Below are 26,650 nucleotides of genomic sequence, written 5' to 3'. Positions count from 1 at the left end.
TTTTTTTTTTTTTCAAATCAACCTGCTAGGCAAATAAGTGTTCTAGGTTGGAGGTTAGCATCCATTTCCTCCTAAAGTATACTGCATTTAATCAAATGTATCGGAACAATTCCATCGGCCTTAGGAGTGATGGTGATGTGGTGGGGAAACCTCTAGTCTGGAAGTCTAAACATCTTTGGTTCTTTTTCCAGCTCTCTCTGAAAAAAGAGAGAACTTTCCTAGGCCTCTCTTGACCTAGGGCAAGTCCCCTGGCCTCTCTGAGCCTCAGATTTTTCTTTCAAAAACGGCAGAAAAATTTAACCCTGAATCCTGTATTTACTTAACTCCTCAATAAATATTTTTTCAAGTTTCTGCGCTGTTCTTGGCTCTGACCTGCTTCAGAATCCCTGCTCTGACAGGTCTGTGCTCTGGCCCCTGGCCAGGTAGCCATCACTCTTAATTTGAAAGCATACCTGTGTTCTTTACACTAGCGGCCAAAAAAGTGAGGTGTGTGCCACTCAGGCTCTTTACAGGAATTATGTTCTGGCTCAGACAACTGGGTGTAATAGCACCAGTCTGGGGAGGCAAGGGGAACACCGAGATTGGGGTAGGATAGACCTGGATTTGGGTCCCAGGTCTGCCACTTACTTGTTTGTGACCTGGGTTCTCTGAGCCTTAGTTTCCTCATCTGTGAAGTGGGGATAATGATACCTCCTGCTGTTTTGAGAAATAAGATGACGTGTGTGGAAATGCTTGGTGATTTTCTTTCTTATTATCCCAGCAAGCAGCAATTGCCCCAGGTCTTTCTTCACCTCAAATATTCCAAATATCCAAGCCATTCACCGGAGCAACAACTCAGTTTATAAACAGTTCCTGGAACTTGGAGAACCAAACTGGCCCCTCTTTCCTTGGTATATTCTCAGCAGCTTCCTTCTCATTTCATTTCATGACTTGAAATCAGATCCATTTCACCTCCACTTTTTACAAATTAGGAATGTGTTTTCTAGCAACATTTTCACTCTTCCATGATGCTATTAATATCCCAGGTAGGTCATTTTAATTGCATTTTATTGATAACGCCTCCATAGAGACCCTGACAGTTGAAAGGATCTAGAAATCGTGTCATGAAGTCCAGTTGCCTTGTTTACAATCAGGAATCTGGGGCTGAGAATAGGGGATTGACTTGCTCCAGGTAATCTGGTGGTAGATTGACACACAGGTCTCCTGATTCCTGATCTAATTCTCCTTCTCCTAAACCACAGAATCTTTCCAATCTTAGGCTATTTTAACTGCTTGTATCTCAAGTGATCTGAAAGCTATTTGCTCAATCCACAAGGATTCTCTTTGCTCTTCTGTGTTGAAGGACACTCACTAATTTAGACCTCTTTTGTGTCCTTTCGTGGAAATCCAGTAAGGTAAACTCCGGCACAATGAGGGACAGCAAAAACCACAAAGAGGCCACAAGTATGTGGTAATTCAAATTAGGGTTGAGATAGAATATGCATCATTGGAAAAGAAAAGACTTCAGAGGCCTTGGGTGGAAAATGGACTGCAGTCTCTTTAGTCTACAGAACTGTGATACAGAGAGAGAGGCAGTAACTGTTCCCATGTAGACTTTGAAGTTGATCAGGGTCACGAGCAAGCAGCTACAGTATGGACAGCTCTGGGTGACACTGGAGGCAATTTTCAGTGACACTGCGTGAGGCCTACCACATACATGTCTCCCTCCCTCCCTCCTTTTCTTCTTCTCTTTCTTCCCCAAACTCATCTTGGGCACTTTGAATATACCAGGTATGCCATTAGATTCTTAGCCCTGCTTTCTTTTTCCTTGGTGTCCTTTGAAAATCCCATCTGTGTTTCCTATTCATCTCCTTACCTTTTCTCCATTTATTCTTCCTTCTCTTCCACCTCTCTGTTTTCCCCTCTCCCAGGTGTCTTTCTTTTATTGATAACCCAGAAATCAGCTGTGGTCTCTTGGCCCATGAGATCCAGATAATATTGCCTTGAACGCCTCATTCCGTGCCCTGTGGAATTCCAAAACCTTTCCAGATTTCTGAATATTCCCATGGGAGGTGGTCACTTCTGACCCCAAACTCTGAACTTCTCTTGAGTTCGTTTGGCTCATAGGCCACTTCACCACCAACATGGCCGCTGCCACCTTCAGTCCTTTGTCAGTTGATTCTAACATGAAACTCTGCCTTTCTCTTGATTTCCACAGAAACAAGATGAAATGACACTGTAGTAGATTAAATAGTGCCCTCCACCCCTCATATTCATGTCTTCCCAGAATATCAGAGTTGAACTTACTTGGAAATAGGGTCTTTGCATATGCGCTCAGTCAAATTAAGATGAGGTCATACTGCAATAGGGTGAGCCCCGAATCCAATGACTGATGTGCTTACAGAAAGAGGAGAGGGCATATCAAATATATACAGAGAGAAAAAGGCCATGTGAAGATGGAAGCAGAGTTGGAGTGATGCAACTAGAAGCCAAGAAATGCCAAGGATTTCCAGGAGTCACTAGAAGCTCGGAAGGGGGCAAGGAAGGATTCTTCCCTAGAGCCTCCCGAGAGGGCATGCTCCTGCAGACACCTTGATTTTGGAATTCTAGCCTCCAGAATTGGGAGAGAATACATTTCTGCTGTTCTAAGCCACCCAGTTTGTGGTACTTTGTTACAGAGGTCCTAGGAAACTAACATAAACACCATCTTCATTTCAGTATATAGTCAACTTCACTGAGGCTTTGAGAGTGGAGGGTGGGGCAGAGAGGAATTTACATTTCGGCTCTCCATTCCTGCTGTTTCACTGGCTCCTTCCGCCACTCCCCATCCTTCCTCTTTTGTGCTCAACTGGCCTCCCCACCCCTCCTTCCTATGAAGTCCACAAACTCTGAATTCAGCTCGCTCTCTGATGTAGGGCTCCTACTCTCACACTCAGCTCCTGGTCCACCATTCAGGCCAAGCCCCCGCCAGATGCTCAGCTGCACAAAAACACTTTGCAGGGACTAGCAGCCCCTCTTAGGAAGGAGATGTGAATTTTAAAAACTCTTCCTGTCCCCTTTTGAGAAGACAAACTTCTCTGCTTCCTTACAACCGCTAGACTGTTGGCCTTTCCCCTCACCTGACTCCTTTGAACGCTCAGGGAATGGATTGTGAAATTTGAGAGGGGTGTGTCCCTCTCAGTCAGTGGATGCTGCCCTGGGCACTTTGGGGAGTTACTAAAAGAATACAAGTCAGTCCTAAAGAACACTCCAGAAGACCAGCCTTGGCTTTCCTTCTTGAAAAGCTTTGTGCAGCTTGTTTGATTTCTCCCATAATTTAATAATCATCTCTTACATCCTATTTCCTCCTCCTCCCTCTTTGTATTCCTTCTTCTCCCATGTGTCTATATGGATAGTGCTTTTAAACATTCTGTCACCCTTATTATTCTACTTTTTTCCACTTGTAAATTTCCAATACCCGTGGGGCAGCTGTTCTTTCTACTTTTTATAGGAAATAAGGAAAATCAAACCTAGAGGTAAAGTAAATTGCCTAAGATCATCTGTGTTTAAGTGACAGAGCTTGCCCAAAACCACAGACCAGTGCCCTTCCTGCAAATGCCACAGCCTTTCTTTGAGTGGTTGTGAACTGCAGCCTTTAGCCTGGAAAAATCCACTTAATTTAGACTAGCCATCTTCTTGCTGGAGCGAGAGCTCTGGCTACGTCAGCTAGATTCCCTACAGTCACTGCTCTGTGTTTCAAGAACTGATTTCTAGTCTGATTTTAAATTAAGTTTATTACAGCGTTTGAAGAACGCTGTATTTTGACTCGGGCTTCAGAGAAATAGTCTTACTAGGTTACACGAATATTTTGAAACTCAGTCCTTACTTTTTTTTTCTTAATTCAATAAAAGTTTGCACAAACAATGCATCCCACAGGAAAAACTTGTGCCAGATCCCAGATGTTTAACACGTTTGCTTCAGATATTGGAGTTCATGGCCTCCTGTGCTTGTTAAACCAAAAAATATAAGACCATGGAAAGGATTTTTAATATCTAGGAGTGCTGCAAGGTCAGGCTGGATTCTGGGCAATTGCAACAATTCAACAACCCTTTTGACCACAGATTTTGTGTAATTTTAAAAAAACAATCCAAGTAGACAGTTTAATCAGGGGGAGCATGAACTCTTTAGGTTTGATTCAATTCCAGTTCATTTTGGTTGATCTATGCAGAAATGTTTTAAAAGGTTCCTTTTCTAAGCCTGATATTGACTCTTTGATTTGTAATCACTCACCTGGCTCTGTCAGTCAATCAACCAACCATTTATGGATGAGTTTTCGGGTTCAGAATGTTGTAATACTAATTCTTGCTTAATACCAGCCAGCATTTACTGGGGACCGACTGTGCCCAGCATTACGTTGTTTTCTGTGCATGTGTTACATCATTGAGTTCTCACACCTTCACCACTACCATATGACCACCCTGTCCCAGCTACCCTCCTCCTCATCTGTATCTTGTCCATCAACTAGCAGTTTCTCAGTTTCCAGCTTTCCTCCTGCCCCCTACAGTCTGTCCTCAACCCAACAACTGGAGTGATGTATATAAACATTAAGTCAGTTCATATCATTCCTCTACTCCAAATTCTCCAATGGCTTCTCAGTCTATTCAGAGTAAAAGGGAATGTCTTTACAATGGCCCACACTATCTCCTTTACCCCATAGCCCCACCCTATACTCCTCTGTCCTCAATTTCTACCCTTCTTCCTCCCTTCTTTCGCCCAGTCCTTCTGGCCCTCTCACTTCTGCAAATGTGTGTTTCTTCTGTATGGTTTACATATTATATCTATTAAGGTAAGAAAGTGGGAGACAATTTGTTTGAAACAATTAACAAGTTAGTGATCTATTGGTGGGGATTAAAAAAAAGCCCAAAGCCCATGATAATTCTTTTTTTCAACCACCTTTGCTGTAGAAAATTTTGTCAAAGACAATTGCCCTTACAAATTAAAAAAGTCAAGGTTAGTGAGGCAAAGCATTTTTATCCCAAATGAAGATACTTCTTACTATTGGAAGATTGTCCATTTTCACCTACTGCACATTGTTAAGGGTTGAGATCTTTACGTTATGGGCACCTACTACCTACAGTTAACTTACAATACCTTCGAAGGAGCAATGATACCTGAAAATTAAGACTCTTTCAAATAGTTGGAAAATGACTCATTTTGGAAAATGTGTTTCAGATCGTTCAGAACATACTTTTTGAAGCATTAAACCTTTAGAATAATTTTAGTCATTTTGGTGGATTTTAAAAGTGAAGTATTGACCAGTTTCTTGTCTCAGTAGCCTGCCTGTGCCACGTGTAAAGTTTTACTTGATAATGATTCAGAATTACTGTTATAAACTTTGGTGGCTGTACTTTGCTGTATCACAATACGATGTGCAGATCTGTTTGTCCCTACACTGAATGGCCCTGGGCAACAGTGCTTCTTGAGTCCTGTGTCTTTGTACAGTTTTAACATTGGCACTTGGGAAGGGAAAAAAGGATCACAAGTGGGCAGTTGCATCCTGAGAGTTTTGTGGGAGCCTTAGCTGTATTGATGCTTTTAGAGGGAGAAGAAAGTTTATATGCTAATTGTAAGTGAAAGGGCCTTAGATCATGTTAATAACCTCTTTTCACCTCATCTTGATGCTTCTGCAACAGCAGCCGGCAGCTGCAGAGCATTGGCTACTTTTAGAATCTGGGACTAGAGACACTCTGACACATTGTCTGGACCAAACAGAAGGAGCATAATCAAAGAGAGAATGGAGGGGTGGTGGACAAAAGTTCCATTCACTTCACATCTTGTTTATAGGAAGCTTTGTTCATTACACTGAAATTGTCATTCAGCCCAAGATCAACTCAGTTTGCCAACAAAAATATTTATATATACACTCTGGTGTTGTGAAGTGGTCTTAGTCATATTAATTCACGTTTAAATAGTGCTTTTAAGTGTTTAAAATGCTTTCATTTCTTTCTTTCATTCATCAAATATTCGCTCAGTATCCACACACTGTTCCTTGCCTTGTGGTGGACTTTAGGAGGGCAAAGATGAGTATGGCCCTGTCTCTCCCCATTTTCTTATTTTGATCATCATAATGACCCCAAGAGGTTGCTAGGGCAAAGATTATTATTACCCTCACTTTCTAGAAAAGAGATTGAAGTTCAGGGAGGCCCTTCCACTGTCACAAAAAAGTATTAAAGCCAGAATTTAAACTCAGATTTTCTGTCTCCAAACACCAGATTTTTTCCAGTATTCCATGCCATAAACAGATACTAAGAGGCGAGCACTTAAAGCAAATGAAAATGTATGCAAATCACAATGGAATGGAAATGCCAAAGATCCAATTCCAAAGAATCTTATAAGGACCTAGTTTTTTTTCAGAACTCATATCGGATCTCTTGTGTTCAAGTGACAGAAACTAAACATGTATTAAGTTAGGCAAAAGATGCAATTTATGGGTTTATAGCTGGTATGGCTTAGGTACTAATACAATGGGAACAACAGAGTGCATCTTCCCTCAGGACCAAATGGAACTGAGAAATCTAATGCCTTTGGAACCTCTTTCACAATCTTTTATCTTTGCTGCTATTAGCATATCAACTTCACTCTCCTTTATTATTTACTGACTTCATCTACCTAGTAGACATGGCCACCAAAAGGTCTTCTATTGCTAAATAGAAGACTGACTATTCTTTTATAGCTATACTTTGGGGAAAAAATTCTAGAGAAGGATTCTGATTGACGATTCTTGGGTCAGATGCCTTCTTGTAAACCAATCAACTCTAATTAGGGGAGTGAAATCATGGGAAGATATAGCAGCATCTTTTAGAAGTACAAATCTGAAGTGGTCCTCATGAAGAACAATGGTACTTGTGATCGTATTATGAACAGATGTCTGCTCTGCACATGTTAAACTTAATACACAAATTATTTTTTTCCAGAACTATCCTGTTCAATTTTGGGAACTGAAATATTTGCTAAACTCCTTCACAATGCTGGGCTGTGTTTAAAAGGAGTCGGCACAATTTCAAAAGGTATGAGCGGGAAAACTGTAGAAAAGTTGAATCCTCATGACTTTTGGCCAGTCTGGGAAGTGAAGAAGGAAGCCAGAATTTGGCAATGACCCAGAGCAGTGAAAGCAAACTAGTGAAGGATGGGATATGGTGACTAAGAAGAAGAACTAAGCATAGAGCATGATTGTGAAAACTGCCCCAATTTTCAGAAATGGCTGTAGTCATCTTGGGGACAAAAGGAGGCAGGATGCAGAAACTCTGGAGCTAGAAAGGATATGAATCTTCTAGTCTACTCCAGTCATCTTTCATGTGAGTAGACAGATCCAGGGAGAAGTCACCTGCCCACACCATAAGGCCTTAATTTTCATCAGCAAAAATGGGAAAAATGATACCAGCTCTTGCCCATGTCAGAGGGTTATTTTCCATAGAGAAAATAGAATAAAATTATCAGAAGTTGTATAGTGCATTTTTTCCCCATTTGGCTGACATTTGCCAGAGAGCAGGTGTAACATGCAGACGGCTGATGAAGATGAGACAGGTGATTAAAATGGGAGATGCCAGAGAAGAGGGTAAGAGAAAGGATCAGAGTCAAGGGCTTTGAAAATAGCCTTTATCTCCTTCATAGCCTGTACAAAGCTAGATCCTGTATAGCTTACTCAGAACAGTCTCAATCCTGTGACCCTTCTAGTCGTAACCCCGGGCTGCTCACAACCTGGGGTTTTCCCATTTTCCTGGCCCTCTTTTCAAATGTCTTAGAAGTGGCTTTCCCAACATCCAGTCTATCCCATAAATGGCAGCAACATGATTTGGGGAATTCATCTCAGCTTAAGGGGCAGTCCTGATTAGTCAAAATTATCTCATCCTCTCTGCCAGTTATTGGTTCATGAGTGAGCATGTGACTCAGTCCTGATGAAGAGATGTGAGGATAGGTTTGCCAGCTTCTGGAAGTTTCTCTCTCAAGAATAGTCCAGGGAAATCCATTGTATCCCCCTCACCTGAATTGAAAGAGGAAGGTCTAATTGTCCCCAGCTGCCATTCTAGAAACATGACACCACTAGATTTAGGATGAAGCTCACATAATTTAGAACAGAGCAAAGGAAAGAAAAACATTCAATGATAAATGATTGAATTCCTGAATCAATGACTCTGAAATCTGGTTGACCTTTGGGCTTCCTTTTTAAGCTATTGTTGTATAACAAAACTTCCCCAAACTTAGTGACTTAAAACAATAACATGTTATTATTATTTAGTTCATGGATCTGCAGTATGAACTGGGCCCAGTGGGGAAGGCTTGTCTCTGCTCCTGGAGGTGTTAGCTGGGGCAGCTCCACTAGGGGCTGGAGGATCCCCTTCCAAGATGGCTCACCCACGTAGCTGGAGAGTTGGGGCTGGCTCAGTCAGAGTTGAGAGTCATGGCCCTTGGTTCCTTTTCATGTGGGCCTCTCCATGTGAGTCTCTCCACAAACTGCATGGGCTTCCACAGAGCATGGTGGCTGGATTCCAAGAGTAAGAAACCAGTGAGAACCAAGCAGAAATTGTATTGCATTTTATGACCCAGCCTTGGATGTCACATTCTGTTATTTCCACAGTCTCTCTTGGTCAACCAGTCACTATGGTTACCCTAGACACAGGAGAGAGAACATAGACTCCCTACCTTGATGAGAGGAATTTCAGAGAATTGTAAGCATGATTTAAGCCACCTCACCAGTTAACATGTTTCCTTATTTTTGTGACTATTTGAGTTGAGGTTTCTGTTGTTAATGGCAGAAAACATCCTGGTTGATACAGTTAGTGTCATCTCAGCTGCGGGCAGCAGAATGTCATAGATTAACAGCTCTCAATCACAATGAGGATTTTAATGTGTTTACTAGTAATTAGTTACTAGTAATTTAGTACCTAGATTTTTGATCACTTTTTTTCTTTTACAATCCAGAGCAGGCTTACCATTATAATAGCATGAGAGTCGTTTATTTTAATTCTAGCAGACTTCTCTAAATGGACAAAAGGATGGATTCAGAGCAAGGTTATAGTTTGTGGGAACATTACTCCAGGTTGAGAGCTATTGGCCTGGATGCCTCTCTTAGTAAGATTTGGGAGGAACTTTAGAGTTTGCGTGTTAAAGGGTCAAATTATTTTCCTTCTCCCCATATGCTGCAGCTAAGCCAGTGAGGTTAAAGACTTGGGGTCACATGTGATATTCTCTTTCTAGTTCTGATTGTCTTTTTGTGGGCAAAGGAAGGAATAAAGAAATTCTTCCTGATCCACTGCATTGCTCTGCCCCACAATGAATTCTAATGTAACGAGTCATTTTTAAGTGTCCACTTAGCACTTGGCTAGGCATTGCAGATATAATGACGGTAAGATGTGGTTCTCCAGAAACCTAGAAAATAAATAGAAGGCTCTAGAAGACAATCGGAAAGGCTAAAGGACAGCAGGAGGCTACCTAAAATTAAATGCTAAGCCAGGTATGTAAAGCAGCCTTTTAAAGAAAAAGGGAGTGAAGGTGAGCTGAGCATTTACTGGATTTCAGGGTATGGCTCCCACCCAGGAGGTGCAGCCCCAAAGCACTTGGTCCTCCCTTCCCCAGCCACCTCTGACTGGACCAGGTGAACATTTGACCCAGGGGTGCCCAACATAGACCAGCCAACAACCTGTGCCTTGTGTGTAGACTGGCTGCAAAACATGAGCTGAGCTCACAGATTCCTCTCTTAGGAACCTGTACAAGGAGGAGCAGTTACTCGTCATAGGTGGTAGGTCCGGAGCTCAAAGGCCTAGGAGATGTGCCATCAAGGAAGCCATTGTGGAACGGAGTGTAGACTGCAGCTTTGACAGACTGGAGACTCAGAGAGGCTGGGTGGGATGTGCAGGTGTGAGAGAGAAGTTATCTCTTTAAGGTGAGAGGCTGACGCTGGTCTGGGCTGCCTCAGGTCCTGCCTTTTCTGAGCCCTGCCTGTTCAAATCAGAATTCCTTTATGTTCCCAGGTTAGGGCCAGGACTAGAATACCATCCTCCGTCTTTCTCTGGAATGAGTTTGAGTGGGTTTCTGTAACTTGTAACCATCAGAGCTTTGTCTAGAATAAGTCAAGAATTCTTAGATGAGATGGCAATTTCAACGGGCCTTGAGTAATGACTTGGGTTCACGTAAAAACAACTCCTACGTCTGGGCTTCACACTTTACTACCCAAGCCTGTGATTTAATATAATAAGCTTGACTTTTAGCATCACACACAACCTTGGGTTCAAATCCTGGCTCCTTGTTCACTTCTTTGTAACTTTGGGAATGTTACTTTTGTGTAAAGTTTAGATACCTTCTCTGCAGGGTTTCTGCAAGAATTAAAATAAGTGAATGTATTTGAACCATTAAGGCAGTTCTTGGCACGTGACAGGTCAATGAAGAATGGCAGCTATTATCATTCCAAACATATTTGGATGGGAGAAGGGAAGTAATTTCCAACGCTGTTCCCAGTAATGTAGAGTGGTTTTGATTGAGGCACTTTATATTTCTCAACATTTTTAAAGCGGCTTTTTATGTTTGGGGGTGGGGGTGGGGTGGGCGTGTGTGCACATGTGTTTGCTTGGTGAGGGCACTATTTATCTCTCCCTGCCTCCTTTCCTATCAAAGTTGTATTCACTCTGTTCTTGGATTAGTTATTGTTATTAATCAGACAAATGATATGAGATGAACAGAGGTGATGATTTGGTCAGACTGCCAAGCAAGTTCATGTTTTGCAGGGAACGCCAAATTGTTTCCTGAGGGGATGTTTTTCAGGAATGGAAGGGCAGGCTTCACTGGTCTTCACAGACCTTGTGATATGCTAGGTCTTTACAAGCCAGTGCGTGGAGCGGCTGTCCAGCTGTGCTGGAAGGATGTTTGCATTGCTGTTGTTTTTCCTTCTGGTAAATGAAGCCTACATCAAGTAGGAAATGGATTGCAGACCTCCCACATTTCCTCAGAAAAAAAATCTCCCAACATCATCAGTCCCCTCATAAACTAGGGTGGGGGAGGCTAGTGAAAGGCAGGGAGTGGTGGGGAAAGAAGGAATGTCGGAAAAAAATGGGATTGTAAAGTGTTTTGAGACCCCCCACCCCCACCCCCACCATGCTTCAAATTCATTTAAAGACTTCAAACTAACAAATTAAGATGAAATTGTCATAAAAATATGTCTTTGCTTTTTTTGGCTCATCTGCCAGGCACATTTATTCATGAATTCTCCTTATGGACTTGGAGCAGATTTAAAGAGAAGGCAAGAAAGCCTTGGCATCCTGAGCTGCCTGGGGATTTTGCTGGGCGTGTGAGTTTTCCTAAAACTCTGGTGAAAGAAAAATCACAAACGATAGTTTTCAATTTTATTTCACATAGTGATTTTGAGCTGATATTTGTAAACAACCACTAATATTCAGAAGTAGTCTTCAGAAGAGTTTAAAATTTTTTCTCTCCTCTGCTGTGACAAATATTTAGAGTTTTACATCTAACCAAAAGGACAGAAAAAGTCAAACAGGATCTTACTGAATGTGGGAAGCTGAATCCTCTAACTTACCATTGGCCCAGTTGGTGACCTCTGGTGACTTACAGGGGAAATCCTGGGCACACTGGTCTGGAACTCTGGGGCCATGTGGGGTAAGAACACCTCCTCCACCCTATCCCACAAAATCATGGTTGGAGGGTATGTCAGACAGTTATTACTGTGTAACAAATAGTCCTCAAATGCCATGGCATAAAATGACAGTTATCTGTTATTTCTCACCTGTCTGCTGGTTAGCTAGGGATTAGCTCATCTAGTCTGAGCTTATCTGGGATGGCTCTGCTGCATGTCCCTCATCTTCCTTGGACCAGCTGGCTGGCCCAGACAAAATCTTCTCATGGCAGAGGCAGAAGCACAAGAGGGCAAGCAGAAACATGAGGCCTCTTCAGGCCTAAGCTCAGAAATTGAACACTGTTCCTTCCATCTCATTCTACTGGCAATCATGAGGATCTTCAGAGAGTAATAGCTATTTCACTTCTACCTTCCAAATCTTGCCCCAAATTTTGATCAATCTAGCGTTGAACCATAGAGGGAAAGAAGTTTTGGGAAATGTAGTTCCTGTGCTTGTAGCTCAAGCAAGTTGATACAGTTTAAACCCTTGCACATGGACCCTAGAAGAATGCAGAGTTATTTACTTCAGATTTGAGTCATTTATTCCAATCTGCACAGAATTCACAGGAAGTAGGGATTTAGATGTTTCTGTGCTTTATTCAGTGAGTCTGGGGGGCTTTGTTTTGGAATCCTAAGGCAATTTCACACAATGTATTCCAAGTGTCTCTCATCCTCTTTGGGTGAGCTTCCCAGCCTGGGTGAATTGATCTTGCAGTTGGGAGAACACCCTCTTTTTTTCTTCCTGCTGAATCCTCTCTTTTTTTTCTTTCTTCTTTTATAATCTTCCTTTAATTCCACCAGTGCTATTGCCTCCCACCTTGGGGGCTGAATATTTTTCGTTTAGGCCTTCATGAAACTGTCAGCCTTTTGGTGAGATGAAGTTTCATTGATTGATGGGGTTGGAGAAGGGAAGTGCTCTGGGTGGGGCACATCATCATCATAAGGTCTCTTGGTGAAGCATCTATGACCAGCCATTTTCCCACTGTTACCTTAGCCTTAGTAAGTACCAGTTACCCAGGAAAGAAGAGGATGGGAGAAGGAGGGAAAAAAAGAAAAAACTCATCCCACCACACATAGTCCCTAGTTTATTCAACTATATGTCCTGTAGATTAATCTACAAACTCCTTGGTAAGATATTCAAGATATTCACAGCCTGTCTTTGTCTTCCCTTCTTCCACCATTCCTCAGTACTTTAAGTCACTCTGGACCTTCTGAGGCTCACAGAGGAACCCTTCCAAGGGTATGAATGAGGCTGACAAGGGCTGATGAAGATGATGAAGATGATGTGATGGTGACTCTATGCTTGTTTTCAGGTCAAGGTGTCAGCATTCAGATCAGGTGGCCAACTGAGTGAGAGAAAAAAGAGTTGTGTATCCATAAAGATAAACTTAAAGTCTCTATGACCTTAATATTTTCTTTGATTACTTTTCATGTTTCCATGTTTCCCATGCAATGCCTAGAACAGGATAATATGTTTTTCTAGTGTTTTATGTAGTCTATATGTTATCACTTTTAACAATGTTAATCAGGGTAAGTAAAGCTAGCTGCTGGGGGAAAAAATCCCCCAATATCAGTAGTTTACACACAAAATTTTGTTTTTCACCTACATCACAATCCAATCAAGATTAGTAGGTGGTGAGTGAAGCTTTGTTCCATGAAGTCAATCAGGAACCAGGACCCCTTCCATCTGGTTGCAGCATTAGCTTTAGCAATGGTTAGCAATGATTTAGCAATGGTCCAAAATGGTCAAGGGATGGGAAGAGGGAGAGAAGCTCTCAGTTTTTAACTGTATAGGTCCAGAAGTGAAACTCTACTTATGCTCAGATTCCATTGATGAGAACTGGTCACATGGCCTTACCTAGTTGCAAGGGGAATAAACAAAGTAGTTTAGCTTTGAGGCCAGGAAAAGGAATTAATGTTTGGTGAACATCCAAGATTCTGTTGAAATGCCACTTTCTCCTTGAAGCAAGTGCTTAGGGCTGTACCTGATATACTATAGGCATTCAAAAATGTTTGTTGAACAGTGAATAAATGAATGAATGAATGACCATGTATAGGTTTCTGCTGTTATGTTTTTCTAAGACAGAAAATAAGAAGAAAACAATTTGAAGGGAAGCAGAAAAATCTGTATGCCACCCCTACTGTGTTCACAGGGCCATTTATATTTGTGAAATTATTTCACAAGCACTCTAGGAATTCATATTCTTTTAAAGATTGGTTTTTCATTCATTCAACAAATATCTGAGTGCTGCTATGTGTCAGGTGTTCTGGTATGTGTTCAGGAAACAGGTGGTATTTATTGGTAACTCACATGGAATGAGTTTAGTAGGAAGAGGGGGTAAAAAAAAAAAGCCAGTACTCACAGTTATTATGTAGTTGCCTTGACAGAGACATGGATGGATAACGGCGGGAATGCTAATCTGGGATGGATGTTGTGGAGTTTCATCCTCCAGAAGAGGTGATACTGCAGCTGATGACATGAATTTGCCAGTTGATACCCATAAGATGGAGGTAAAGGGAACAATAGTGCAAATTTGGCAACTTAAGGAATTGCAATTAATTCATAAGGTCAAAAGTGTGTGGTGGTAGCTGGAGGTGAGGTTGGAGAGGCAGGGCTGGACTGAGTCACAAAGCATTTATAAATGGCACTAAATGAAGGAAGAATGAAAAGGGATTAGGATGGGGATTAAGTAGTTTGTCTCTACCAAGTGAAATAATATGCACAGCAAAATCTAAGCAGCAGTGTTATCCACATCAACCCAAATCTTTCTTTCTCCTTAGATCTGCCTCCAATAATATCACATTAAACATTAAAAACATGAATGTTTAACATTAAGAAACAAACAAAAAACCCACTCAGAATGTTGCGACCACCATCATTCTATGAGAGGAGGTTGAACACAAGAGCACAGAGAAAGGTATACGGTATCCTACATTCATATTAATGCAGCCTTGTCTGTGAAAGTGGAACAGGAAGGAGGCTCATTTCAAAGAAAACATAGGAAGTGGTTTCATTGTTTTCAAAGAAGTATATCTATTAGCTGAGTAGATTCTTCTATGGAAGACTTTTTAGATGGAAGATAGAAGAAATTTAGGAACAATTCGGGGAATTCTTGTTCTTGGGACTTCTGCATCAGTGAGGAGGTTGTTAAGGTTGTTCAGTCAGGGAACAAAGCACTCAGTCCAGTTCACTGAGTACTATGAAACTTTATTCACTCTTTGTTTATCCAGCACACTTGAATGACACTTTTGTGCCCTACACTATGATGTCAAGTGCTGCAGGGAGTAAAAGATAGGTAAAGGTCCTTGACCTGGGGAAGTAACTCATGAATCTAGAGGTTTCCAACCAAGGGTGTGTTCTACTTAAGGGTCAAATGAGAGAAATAGAAAGACAGTATGTGTGTATACACACACACACACACACACATACATACATACACATATATATGTCACACACAGACACACACACACAGAGTCATTTGACCCTTAAATAGAGCATCTCTTCTATATATTTTATATAATATATACTTTAAAAGCCTTGGAGTCTTAAGTCCAGAGTCAATCTTGATTCTACACTTGGGCAACCACTGTTTGTTTGACCCTCAATATTTTCAACTGTAAAACGAGGATAATAACAGTTACATCACAATTGTTGGGATTAAATGAAATGACTCACGTGAGAGCTTTGTGTAAACAGTACAGAACTTTGCAAACATTTGTAATAGAGTGAAAAATTATTGAAGGTGAATGTACTAGGACTTTAAAGCAATGTTTATCAAAGTGTGTTTCATGAAACATTAATGCCCCAGACTGGTAAGTGGCGTTTCTCAAGGAGAGAGTTGTATGGTCCAGAGGGGAGGCAAAACTTTACCCTCTTAGGGTTTCTGCCTGGAACTGAGAATTAAATTCAGTAACAGGAGCAAAGCATACAGATTTTTTTACGTGTATATAGGAGCACCCACAGGAAAATGAAGACTCAAAGAAGCAGTTAGAGCTGCACTTATATACTAATTTGGACAAAGAGTAGTAAATAGTGAAAATGGGACAAGACAAAGGGGCTTGAGCTAGGGCCATTAACAGTGGAGAAGTGGCCATAAAGATAAGGGTTAGTTTAATAAGGTTTGTTTGATAGATTTCCCTCATCCTTGACTCCCATCTCTGGTGATAAGAATGTTTCTTTTCTCATGGTACAGGGAGGACACCTTTCACCTGGGAGTTTCATCGCCTGCTTTCAGGAAGAAAAAGGAAGTTCAGATTGTGCGTCTTACATCTGCTGTTTTTCAAGTGCAAACTCAAAATAATCTTCATGCCAAAGCGTGGCATATTTTGGGGTGAGATATTCTGCCATTTTTCAGGTCAAATAAATTTGAGAAATACAGAATGATACAAAGTAAAACACCGTTCTTAGACCTTAAATGCCTTGTAAACTCAAGGAGAGCAACTATATTGTGTCTCTTTTCCCAGAATAATTTGTTTTGGGGGTCTACTCCCACCCTCTACTCCCACTCCAGCATCTCTAGGGCCTGGAGATGAAAAGAATCCACTTTGGGAAAGACTGCTCTCCAGGAAGAAAAGTATTACTTTTACTTCAGTTTACAATCCAGCCTTTCTAAAGCTGAGCCATTCATCAACAGATAATCTAGGAATTCATCAATAACTTTCCAGGTACAGTGTTTAGATTTCCAGCATGGAAGGCACAAAAGCAAAGGGCCAGCCACCTCCTTGCCAGAGTGCTAGAGGGAATTCCAGGAAAGATGGGGGTGAGGCGTTGTAGTGGGTATCTTTGGGACTCTTTCCAGTATACCTGCTGCTGGCAAGGCAGTAGTAAGGACACAGAAGTGAAGCGTTGTGAGCTGATTCTCAGACTTTATAATTAGGATATAAACACTAAAGATCAGTAACACATCTAAGGAAAGGTCCTCTGTTTCCAAGAAAAGGGAGCAGAAATATCTTCTGGCAAGAGAGACTGCTCCTTTCTTCCCTACTCAGAGGTTCATCAGGCCAATGGCTTTCCCTCTATACTCCTCTCCTATTTCCCTTCGATCCCCCAACACACTCCAAACTCAACTGCCTTCATTTAAGACCCTTCCAGAGCGACCAGCTGAGAGCTGCGGTGGGAGAGGAGAGGGGAGGTGTCGAGGGCGCAGGCGCACCGCGCTCAGGTACACGCGCAGGAGGCCCCGCCCCGTCCCGTCCCGCGCCTTGACTTCTACCTCCTGACGCGCAGGGTAGACCTGGGAAGAGGGCGGGGCGGACCTGGGGAAAGGGCGGGGCGGATCTGGGGATGGGGCGGGGCCTCAAGACGCGGCCGCGCGAGGTGACGGGAATCACGGTTCGCGCTGGCGGGCGACGCCAGAGAGCCCACTGCCTGGAGCAGGTAACCGGCCCCGGCAGCGCCGAGCCTCCTCAGCTCGGTGTGAGGCGAGCCTTCCCCTAGAGCCGCTCGCGGAGACCGCCGGCGCCGCGGCGGGGAAGTGAGCCGGCGTGGGGTGCTCAGGTGTGCGGTCAGGGGCGCTTTCCCGGGCGCGCAGCGTGGCGAGCCCCGAGCTGTCGCTGCCCGGCGCGGGCGGCAAAGTAGCCCCTCACACCCAGACTCGCGGCGCTGGGTGTGGAGCGACTGTTTTGTATGGTTTTCGTCTCCTTTAACTTAAAAAAAAAAAGTCGCCTCTGTTAGGGCCCCAGCGGGCTGTTCGTGAGTCTCCTCAGCGACGCTTGCTCCCCGGAGGCCTGAGGGAGGTTTGGGGCCCCTCGACAGCCGCGGTCACCGTGGCCTGGAGGGCAGGGACTCGCCCTGTGGAGCAAGGTGGGCTGTGGGTCCGCCGAGCCCGCTCGGTGGGATCCCCGGGCCCGGCAGAGGGGAGACCCCTGCCCGCGCGGCGCCGGCCGCTCGCCCCGCTCCCTGCCTGGGCGCGCGCTTCCGACTACCCGCCCCAGGTGGGCTCTGGGCTAAGAGGGAAGGGAACGAACTTCCTTTGCCAGGAGGGTCTGATGAGAACATGTTAGCGGATTGCTTTATCTGTGGTGTTTCTGAAACTTTTTGAAGCGGCGAAGGACTGGTAAATGTTACTTTGCTTTGGTTTTTGCAAAACTTGAATTATCTACCTAGCTTAATTTTAGATTGAGATTCTAGATCTCTTCCAGTTTTTCTTCTTTCTTTGGTATGATTTTCTTTAAATAAAGAAAATTCTGTGCGTGAACGGTGGGTATATTGCACACAGATGGACGTACAAGTATAGGCAAGATAGATGCCAAGCCAAAAACTTTGATTCCTTTAGAATATTTAAAATACAGCATGTAAAAGGATTGCTTTCGTATTTAAAATATTATACTGATTCTCACTGCAGATAGGCAGTTAATAGAGTTGTTTTTCCCGATAGTACTGTTATAAATAGCCCGAAAATACTGGGAGTTAACACCTCCACCCGTTTACCAATTTAATATTTTGATACGTAACTTTATCATAGTTTAAAAATTGCTCTTTCTGGAAGGAAATACTGATATTGCTTGCCTTTGAGAGCTGGGATTCGAGGGGATTTGCTTCTATCATGTGCTTTGTATTGTAGTTTTTGCTAATGACTTAGTATCTTCATAACTGGAGGGAGAAAACCTTTATTAAAAGTTACTCTTTTTTAACCTTTAAAGGAAAAAAATTAAGCTCCTCTTGTATTTTATTGGCTCTACTTGAATTATAATTGTGTATTCATGAATGAAACTAACAAATTGAGAGACTAATTCAGGTTGAGAGAAAATGAGTTTGTGATTCTTCTAGGACATCTGACAGAGTTGTCTAGTTGGCAGTTAGATATATTGGTGTCAGGATTTTCTGAAGTCAGGATCAGAGTTGTGAATGTTGTAAGCATCCACAGATTTGTGATAGTTAATCTTGTGAGAGTGGAAGAAATCATTTAAGTAAGTAGAGAGTAAGGAGAGAGGAAGACCAAGGATGGAAAACGCCAATAATTAAGTGATAGGTGGAGACAGCCAAGGAGACCAAGGAGGAGCATTCAGGCAAGGAGGAAGCAAAAAGACTGGTGTCCTAGTAGCCAGAAGAGGAAAAGGTTTTAATGAGGATAGAAATCTATTTTAGAGTCAGATGAGTCAGAGGAATCAGGAAGGTAGGAGCCGATAAAGTGTCTATTGGCTTTGGTAGTTAGGAGGGGGGTCACTGATCTCAGCAAACGTAATTTAAGTAAAATGATAAGGATGGAAGCCAAATATGAATGACTTTGAGGAGTAAATAGAGGGTGAAGAAATAAAGATAGTGAGTGTAGAATCCTTATTTTGAGAAACAAAGATTTGAAAGAAAAGTGACAGAGTGGTAGAGGGGAATTGATAGTCGGATCAGAAAGAATATAAGGCCAATAGAATAATCTTTATGTTAAAGTGCATCTCACAGCATAGTTCTCTCCATTTTAAGTAGCAGAAGCTGAGAGCAAGTAGCTGAGCATATTGAATAGAACTGTTTTAGGAAAGTATTTCGTCTCCCAATTCGAATTATCAGCACTGTTTTAGTGGTATTTTGGTCTGTTGGGTTCAGGTATTGTTATCAGTGTTAAAGTTACACTTTAACAAACTGTGTTGGATTGTGTTTCACCTGAGTTCCAGTACTTTTATACTCCTGACTTTTTAAGTCATGTGATTTTTTTTTTTCATGTGTATCTCAACGGCTTTCCTAAAAATCTTACATAGAAATTAGACATTTGGGCTAAATCAGAATTCATGAGGCATACACCGGTTAGGGCCTTTGCTTCAGCTATCATGCATTTTAGGGCAAATGCTCTTAGATGAAAATTTCTTTAGGAGTTTCACTTCAGTCTTCATTGAGAATTTAACTTTTTTGTTGTGGTTCAGGCACTAGTTTTATGTGTATTTTCCTTAGGATATGGAAAGAATGGCTAAAAATGGAAAAGGCAAACAATCAAGTGTTGATAAGGGTGTAGAACAGCTGGAACTCTCGTACTCTCCTGGTAGAAGTGTAAATCATTTTCTAAAACTTTTTGGCAATATCTACTAAAGTGAAACATATGCATAAATTATGCTCAAACAATACCTGACAAAATTCTAGAAAATGCAAACTAGTCTAAAGTAACAGAAAACAGATAAGGTTACTTGAGGGTGGGAAAGAGGGGAAGGAAAGAAAAGGGAATGGATTAAAAGGGGTTATGAGGAAACTTTGGGGATGGCGGCTATGTTTGTGGGTGTATTAATTTTCTTGATTGTGAAGATGCTGTCACCAGTGTATACATATGTCTGACTCATGTAATTGTATATTTGAGATATATGCAGTTTACTGTAAGTCAGTTCCTCAATAAAGCTGTAAAAAAAAAAAAAGTAAATAAAAATAAAGTAGAAGGAAACATACCATTTAAGTATATTTATTTCTTTTAAGTACTGTAGTTGTCTCAGGATGATGGGGTTATTGATTATTTAATTTTCTTCACATAGTTTTATGTATTTTTCATATTTTCTGCCACAGCTGTGTATTTACTTAATTTTTAAATGAGAAATCATTTTGTATGTGTGAAATAGTACTTTTGATACATCTACAGATTTAGAGAATACAAATAAAATAAATGCCTCTGTACCTATATCATGCTTTAGAAATAATACATAGTATTTGAAGCCCTGATTGTGTCTTTTTCCCTGATTTTGTCTTTCTCTTTCCATGCTCCTTGATTTTCTGTATAGTTTTACTATAAACATAGGTATACATAAGTAATCTGTTGTTTAGTTTTGTCTATTCCATGACTTTTTTGGGGCACCAAGTTATATTTATGAGATTCATCTATGTTGCTATATTATAGTTCATTTACTTTTTACTGCTATATAGCATTCCATTACATGACTTTATCACTGTTTATCCATCCTCCTGTTAAAGGATATTTGGGGTGTTTTCAGTCTTCTTTTTTAAATTTAATTTTACTGTTTGCCATTAAAAGCTGTTTTGCTAGTACTGTTCAAAATCCATGTTTCTCTGTGTCTGTGTGCAAGAATTTCCTAGGCTTTTTGCCTAAGAGTAGAGTACTGGATCTTCAGTTTTGCTATATAATACTGAATTGCTTTATAAAGAGGTTGTACCAGTTTATACTCTCACAAACAGTATGTTAAATGTTCACTTTGTTCCCTTTCTCAACATTTGAGATATTTATACATATGTAATTATCTGATTGTTTTCTTTTCAGCAGTCTGGTGGGTGAGTAATGGTACCCTCACTGGGGTTTAATTTACATTTCCTTAATTACTGACGATGTTGAACCTTTTATAGCTCCTCTTCTATGTTTTTTGTCTGTTTTTAACTTTTTGTCTTTTTAAAAATTGATTTCTAGAATATATATACATTCTGCATACTAATCCCTTGTCAGTTATGCATGCGGCAAATATCTTTTTCCCAGTAAATAGATTGCCTTTTACTTCTTTATAGTGGTTTTTGATAGACACATTCTATAGTGTCTATAGTTTGATATAGTTGAATACGTCAGCTTTTCTTTTGGCATCTTGTTTAACAAATTCTTCCCTTCCCAGAAGTCATAAAGATATAGCCTGATATTTTCTTCTAAAAGCTTTAAAATGTTTCTTTTCATATTTGTGTCCTTAGTCCATGTGAAATTGACTTTTGTGTGGTATGAAGTGGGGTTTCAGTTTCATTCTTTTTCCATATGGGTAATCAGTTTTTCCTCACATCATTTATTGAATATTCTGTTTTTCCTCTCAGTGATCTATAAATATCATATATCAAGTTTCCATACAGATATTCAAATGTTTCTGGGCTATCCTTTCTTTGGTCTCTTTGTGTATCCTTGTTACTGTCTTACTTTAGTTGTATAAAGAGCCTCGATACCTGAGAGACAGGTCTCGCATATATGCTTCTTTTAAAACTCAAATTAATGTTTTTTTCCTAAAGTAAACTTTTTGTTGGAGTATACAGAAATATGTAAGTCTTAAATATCTACTGTAGTCACCTGAGGTCACAAGTACTACTGAAGCTACTTTGTTGTAGACTTTTTTAGGCTGTCTTAGTTTTTGCAAATCCTGTCCTAACTCACTAGAGTTAATTTTAACTTGACAGATAAATATTGGATTTTCATTTTGGGAATATAGTTAAGACATTTGGAAAAACCTTCCCACTGAAAATAGCTAAGAATAGCTGTATTAAAAAAAAATTTTAAGGTACTTAGGATTTAATATGCCAAAATCTTAGAGAAAGCTGAAAATCTGAGAGACTAGAAGCCTCTAAGCCTTATTTGCTTTGAAGGTATTTGCTAAACTGGGGAAACTTGATTGGATTTGAATAAGAATTTGGTAGATTTGCAGGACAGAAGGCATAGTTTGAAGTCAGCTCAGGGTTCATTCAAGGTTAGCTAACAAGAGGCTTTCTGCCCCTTATTCTGGGATCCCAGAGGCCTGTGATGTCATGGGAAGGATGAAAACTCACTCTGCCTCCTTCAAGGATCTGCAAGGAAAGCTGTCTTGATGCCAAGTAAAACGGAAGGGAAAGAAACCTGTCCTTGGGCAGTCGTAACTACCAGATCATGGGGGAAGTACACATCACCTTGGTGATCTAAAAAAATTTCAAGATGTTAATTTTTTTAAATCTTTTTTTTTCTTTAGATATAATTTACATACCATAAAATTCATCCTTGAAAGTGTATAATTCAGTGAATTTTCATATATTTACAAAGTTTGCAACCACTATCACCAATTCCAGAACATTCTTATTATCCCCAGAAAAAAAGCCTTATACCCATTAGCAGTCATTCCTCATTTTCCCCTTTTCTCTCAACCCCTGGCAATCCCTAATCTACTTTTTGTCTCTATGATTTGCTTATTCTGGGCATTTCATGTGAATGAAATCAGACAATAAGTCTTTTGTGTCTTGCTTCTTTCATTTAGCATAATCTTTTCAAGAATTATTCATGCTGTAGCATGAATTAGGACTTCATTCCTTTTAATGATGAATAATAATCCATTGTATGGATAATATAATGTTGTGTTTTCCTGTTCTTTAGTTGATGATCCACTTTTTTGGCTATTATGAATAATGCTGCTATGAACATTTGTGTGCAAGTTTTTTTGTAGAAATGTATTTTCCATTCTTATAGGAAATATATTTCCATTCTTCATTTACCTAGGAGTGGAATTCCTGGGTCCTGCGTTCTCTGTTTAAGGTTTTGAGGAACTACCATACTGTTTTCCAAAGCAGTTGCACCAGTTTTCATGACTACCAACGATGTTTGAGGGCTCTAGTTTCTCTACATCCTCACCAACACTTGTCTGTCTTTGATTATAGCTATCCTAGTGTGTGTGAAGTGGTATCTCATTGAGATTTTGATTTGCATTTCCCTAATAACTGATGATGTTGAGTACTTTTTGTGTGTCTATTGGCCATTTGTCTATTTTCTTTGGAGAGATGTCTATTCATATTCTTTGCTCATTTTAAAATTGGGTTATATGTCAAGGCACGAATTTAAAGTGATATAGTGAAAAAATGTAAATATTCTCTGTAGGAATATACTTTCATCTTTGGCCTAAAAAAGTCCAACTAGTAAAGTTTTGAGGTCAGTGGTTAATTTGTCAAAGATAACCAAGTGCACAAGGAAATAAGACCACCTGAACGAGAATCAGCAGAAGCAATAAACAATTAGAAGAAATAATGATAATTTTTCATAGTGGAAAATCTGCCAGTAGTGGTGGGAAGACACCAATCCATAGATTACTTATTCCTTTATTGCTGATTAGTATCTTATTGTACAGGTATACCAAAATTTGTTTATTTGCTTGTTGATGGACAGTTGATAGTTTCTGATTTTTGTCTGTTTCAAATAGAGATGCTATGAATACTGGTGCATCATGCTTTGTATGAACATAAGATTCCTTTTTTCTTGAGTAAATACTCAGAATGAAATGTCTGGATCATATGCAGATACATGTTTAACTTAAATTGCCAAACTGTTTTCCCACCAGATGAATATGAGAGTTTTACTTGTTCCACATGCTTATAAATACTTGGAATGGTCAGTCTTTGCAATTTCATCTTTTCTAATGAGTGTAGAGTATTATCTCATTGTAGTTTTAATTTGCATTTCCTTAACAAATAATGATGCTGAACATGTTTTTATGTGCATTTTTTCAGGTCTTTTAGCTGTTACGATGTTAACAGTAGATTTTTCATAGATACTCTTCATTATGTTATGTAGTTTTCTTATTTTTTTGTATGATATAATGAGAATTGATTTTCTGATGTTAAACCAACCTTGCAATCCTAGGATAAATCTCACTTGGATATGATGTATAATTCTTTTTATAATTTGCTGGATTCAGTTTGCTCTTATTTTGTTGAAGATTTTTGTATCTATATCTATGAGGGATATTCATCGTTTTACTTTTAACTTATTTGTATCTTTATATTTAAAGTATGTTTCTTCTAAGCAGCATATATTTGGGTCATGCTTTTTCATCCAGTCTCACAATCTCTGCCTTTTAATTGGCATGTGTAGAGCATTTCCAATTAATGTGGTTATTGATACAGTTAGGTTTAAATCAATCATCTTGCTCTTTTCTATTCATCCCACTTCTTTGTTCCTCCTAGTCTGCCATCTTGTTATTTGTTTTTTATTCATCCCATCTGTTCTTTGTTTTCTCTTTCTTCTTTTTATGCTTTTATATTAATTGAGTATTTTTGAGTGTGATTCCATTTGATCTCCTTTATTGGCTTATTAACTGTACCTCTGTTTTCTTATTTTAGTGATTACTTTAGGGTTTATAGTACATATTTTTAACTTTACATAGTCTTCCTTCAAATGGTGTTACATATACCACATCACATCTACTACAAGGACCTTACAATAGAATACTCTATTTCTCCCTGCTGGCCTTTGTGCTATTGCTGTAATGGTATAAACCCCATATCACCATGTTGTTATTTTTGTCTAAGCATCAACAATCTCTTATAATAAATCTTATGTATTTATATCAATGGTACTCTTAATTCCTTGTGTGTAGATTTGTAATTCATCTGGTATCACTCTTGAATACTTCTTGTAATGTGTATCTGATGGTGGTACTTTTTTTAGTTTTTTTTATGTCTGAAAAAGTCTTTTTATTGCTTCCTTTTTTGAAGGATTTTCTGCAGGTGTCAAATTCAATGTTGACAGTTTTTTTTTTCTTTTACTACTTTGAAGATTTTGTTCCATCCTTTTCCTACCTGCATTGTTCCCAGTGAGAACCATGCTGCTGCTGTTATCATTGTTCCTATGTATATAACATGTCTCTTTTTTTCCAGCTGCTTTTAACATTTCCTCTTCATCATGATTTTGAGCCATGTTAATATGATGTGCTTTGGCATGGTTTTCTTCATATTTCCTGAGTTTAGTGTTTGTGGAGGTTCTTAGACCTGAAATTTGTAGGTATCATATTTGGAAAATTTTAATATTATTTCTTCAAATATTTTTTCTGCCTCCCCCCATCTTCTTCATGGACTTCAATTACATATATGTTAGGCTGCTTGAAATTGTCCCATGGTTCACAGATGCTCTTTTCGTTTTTTTTTTTGTTTGTTTGTTTTTTTTCTTTTTTCTCTCTGTGTTTCATTTTGGATAGCTTCTCTTTTTAATGTCCTTTGTTGTTTCTTCTGCAATATCTAATCTGTTATTAATCCCATGTAGTGTATTTTCCATCTCAGATATTACAGTTTTCATCTTTAGAAGTTGGGTTTGTGTCTTTTTTCTTGTATCTTCCAAGATACAAAAGTTGTTTCTTCTTAACTTTTTGAACACATAGAATCACTTATAACTGTTTTGATGGCCTTAATTGTCCATTTCATTTGTGTTGGTTCCAATTGATTGATTTTTCTCTTCATTATTTTTTTCCTCTTCTTTGCATGTCTGATAATTTTTTATTAGATTCTACCAGTCATTGTGAATTTTACCTTGTATGATATATATTGTTATATTTTTATAATTATTATTTTGCTTTGGGACATAGGTTTCTTAGAAATAGCTTTATTCTCTTGAGTCTTGCTCTTAAGGTTTGTTAGGCAATGGACTAGTGTTTAGTTTAGGGTTATTTATTCTCCATCACTGAGGCAAGACCCTCTGAGTACTCTACTCAATAACATATGTGAGGTTTTCCCAGTTTGGTTGGTGGGGGCAGGCACTATTACTGACCTTGGTGAGTGTTGGTTATGGTTTTTGTTAACCTTTTCTGGTGGTCTTCCTCCGAGTCTTGTGTAGTTTCCTTGCAAGCATGCTCTCATCGATCCTCTGCTTAATATTTGAGTGGGAGCCTCTGCTGATGTCTGTGCTTCTCTCTGTGTACACCTCTCTACTCTCCAATAGTCTGTCGTGCAAACTCTAGCTGCCTATTCTTATTCATATAAACTGTTTTCCTTTTCTGTGTCCCTCTCCTATCTTTTCCAATTCATTTTGGATGACCCAAGGCCATCAACTTTGAAGACTTTTCCCCCAGAAAATTTTTAACCAGTTCTCTCACATTCCCCTCATGATTAATATAAAGTATTTGCAAGCTGACTAAGGTCAGAAATGCGGTTTGATGAGTATGTTAGGAGTTTTTATATAAGCTAGTTATTGTGCTTTGCTTCCTTATCTATCAACTCCATATTTGCTGAGCTCCTACTATATTCCCAGCATCATACAGGGTGCTGAGTGTTCAGTAGAAAGTGAGTAAAATATTGTTTCTGAAAAATTGTTGTAGCAGGGGAGATAGAACACGGGTCATGAAATGTCAAGAAAAGTGAAAAACTTTTTTTTTTTTAAATTCACTAGATATTTAGAAATGTGAGAAATTAGTGTGATCTGGGTGGTCAGGGAATAGATCCTCTAAACTGAGACTGAAAAGGGCTTTTTTAAAGGTATAAATTTAAAAAAAAATTAATTGCAAAATATAATGGAAGAAAAATTGCCATTTAGCCAAACAAATTTTATAGACATACACTTAACAAGAAAATTCAAAATTTATGAGGAAAACTATAAAAAAAACTCCCAAAGATACAAACAT

General features: G+C 39.7%; 1 protein-coding gene across 7 annotated transcripts in view; it reads left to right on the top strand.

Annotated features, from left to right (window-relative positions):
* The window catches only part of TC2N (tandem C2 domains, nuclear), a 61,453-nt gene that overhangs the window by 7,229 nt on the left and 27,574 nt on the right, over window positions 1–26,650 (top strand). Inside the window, exons 2-4 of one of the 7 annotated variants that reach the window (XM_032482530.1) lie at window positions 6,933–7,025; window positions 14,015–14,149; window positions 15,832–15,969. The gene's annotated coding sequence lies outside the window, so the exon portion shown is untranslated. Of the gene's footprint in view, window positions 1–6,932; window positions 7,026–14,014; window positions 14,150–15,831; window positions 15,970–16,905; window positions 17,136–17,473; window positions 17,695–22,061; window positions 22,116–26,650 lie in introns of those variants that run through there. The other 6 variants (XM_032482531.1, XM_032482535.1, XM_032482528.1 and 3 more) reach the window with 6 other exon arrangements.

The sequence above is a fragment of the Camelus ferus genome, chromosome 6 (assembly GCF_009834535.1).
Source record: "Camelus ferus isolate YT-003-E chromosome 6, BCGSAC_Cfer_1.0, whole genome shotgun sequence".
NCBI lineage: Eukaryota > Metazoa > Chordata > Mammalia > Artiodactyla > Camelidae > Camelus > Camelus ferus.
Note: the sequence above shows the minus strand (reverse complement) of the source record. Positions and strands in the feature narration are given on the sequence as shown.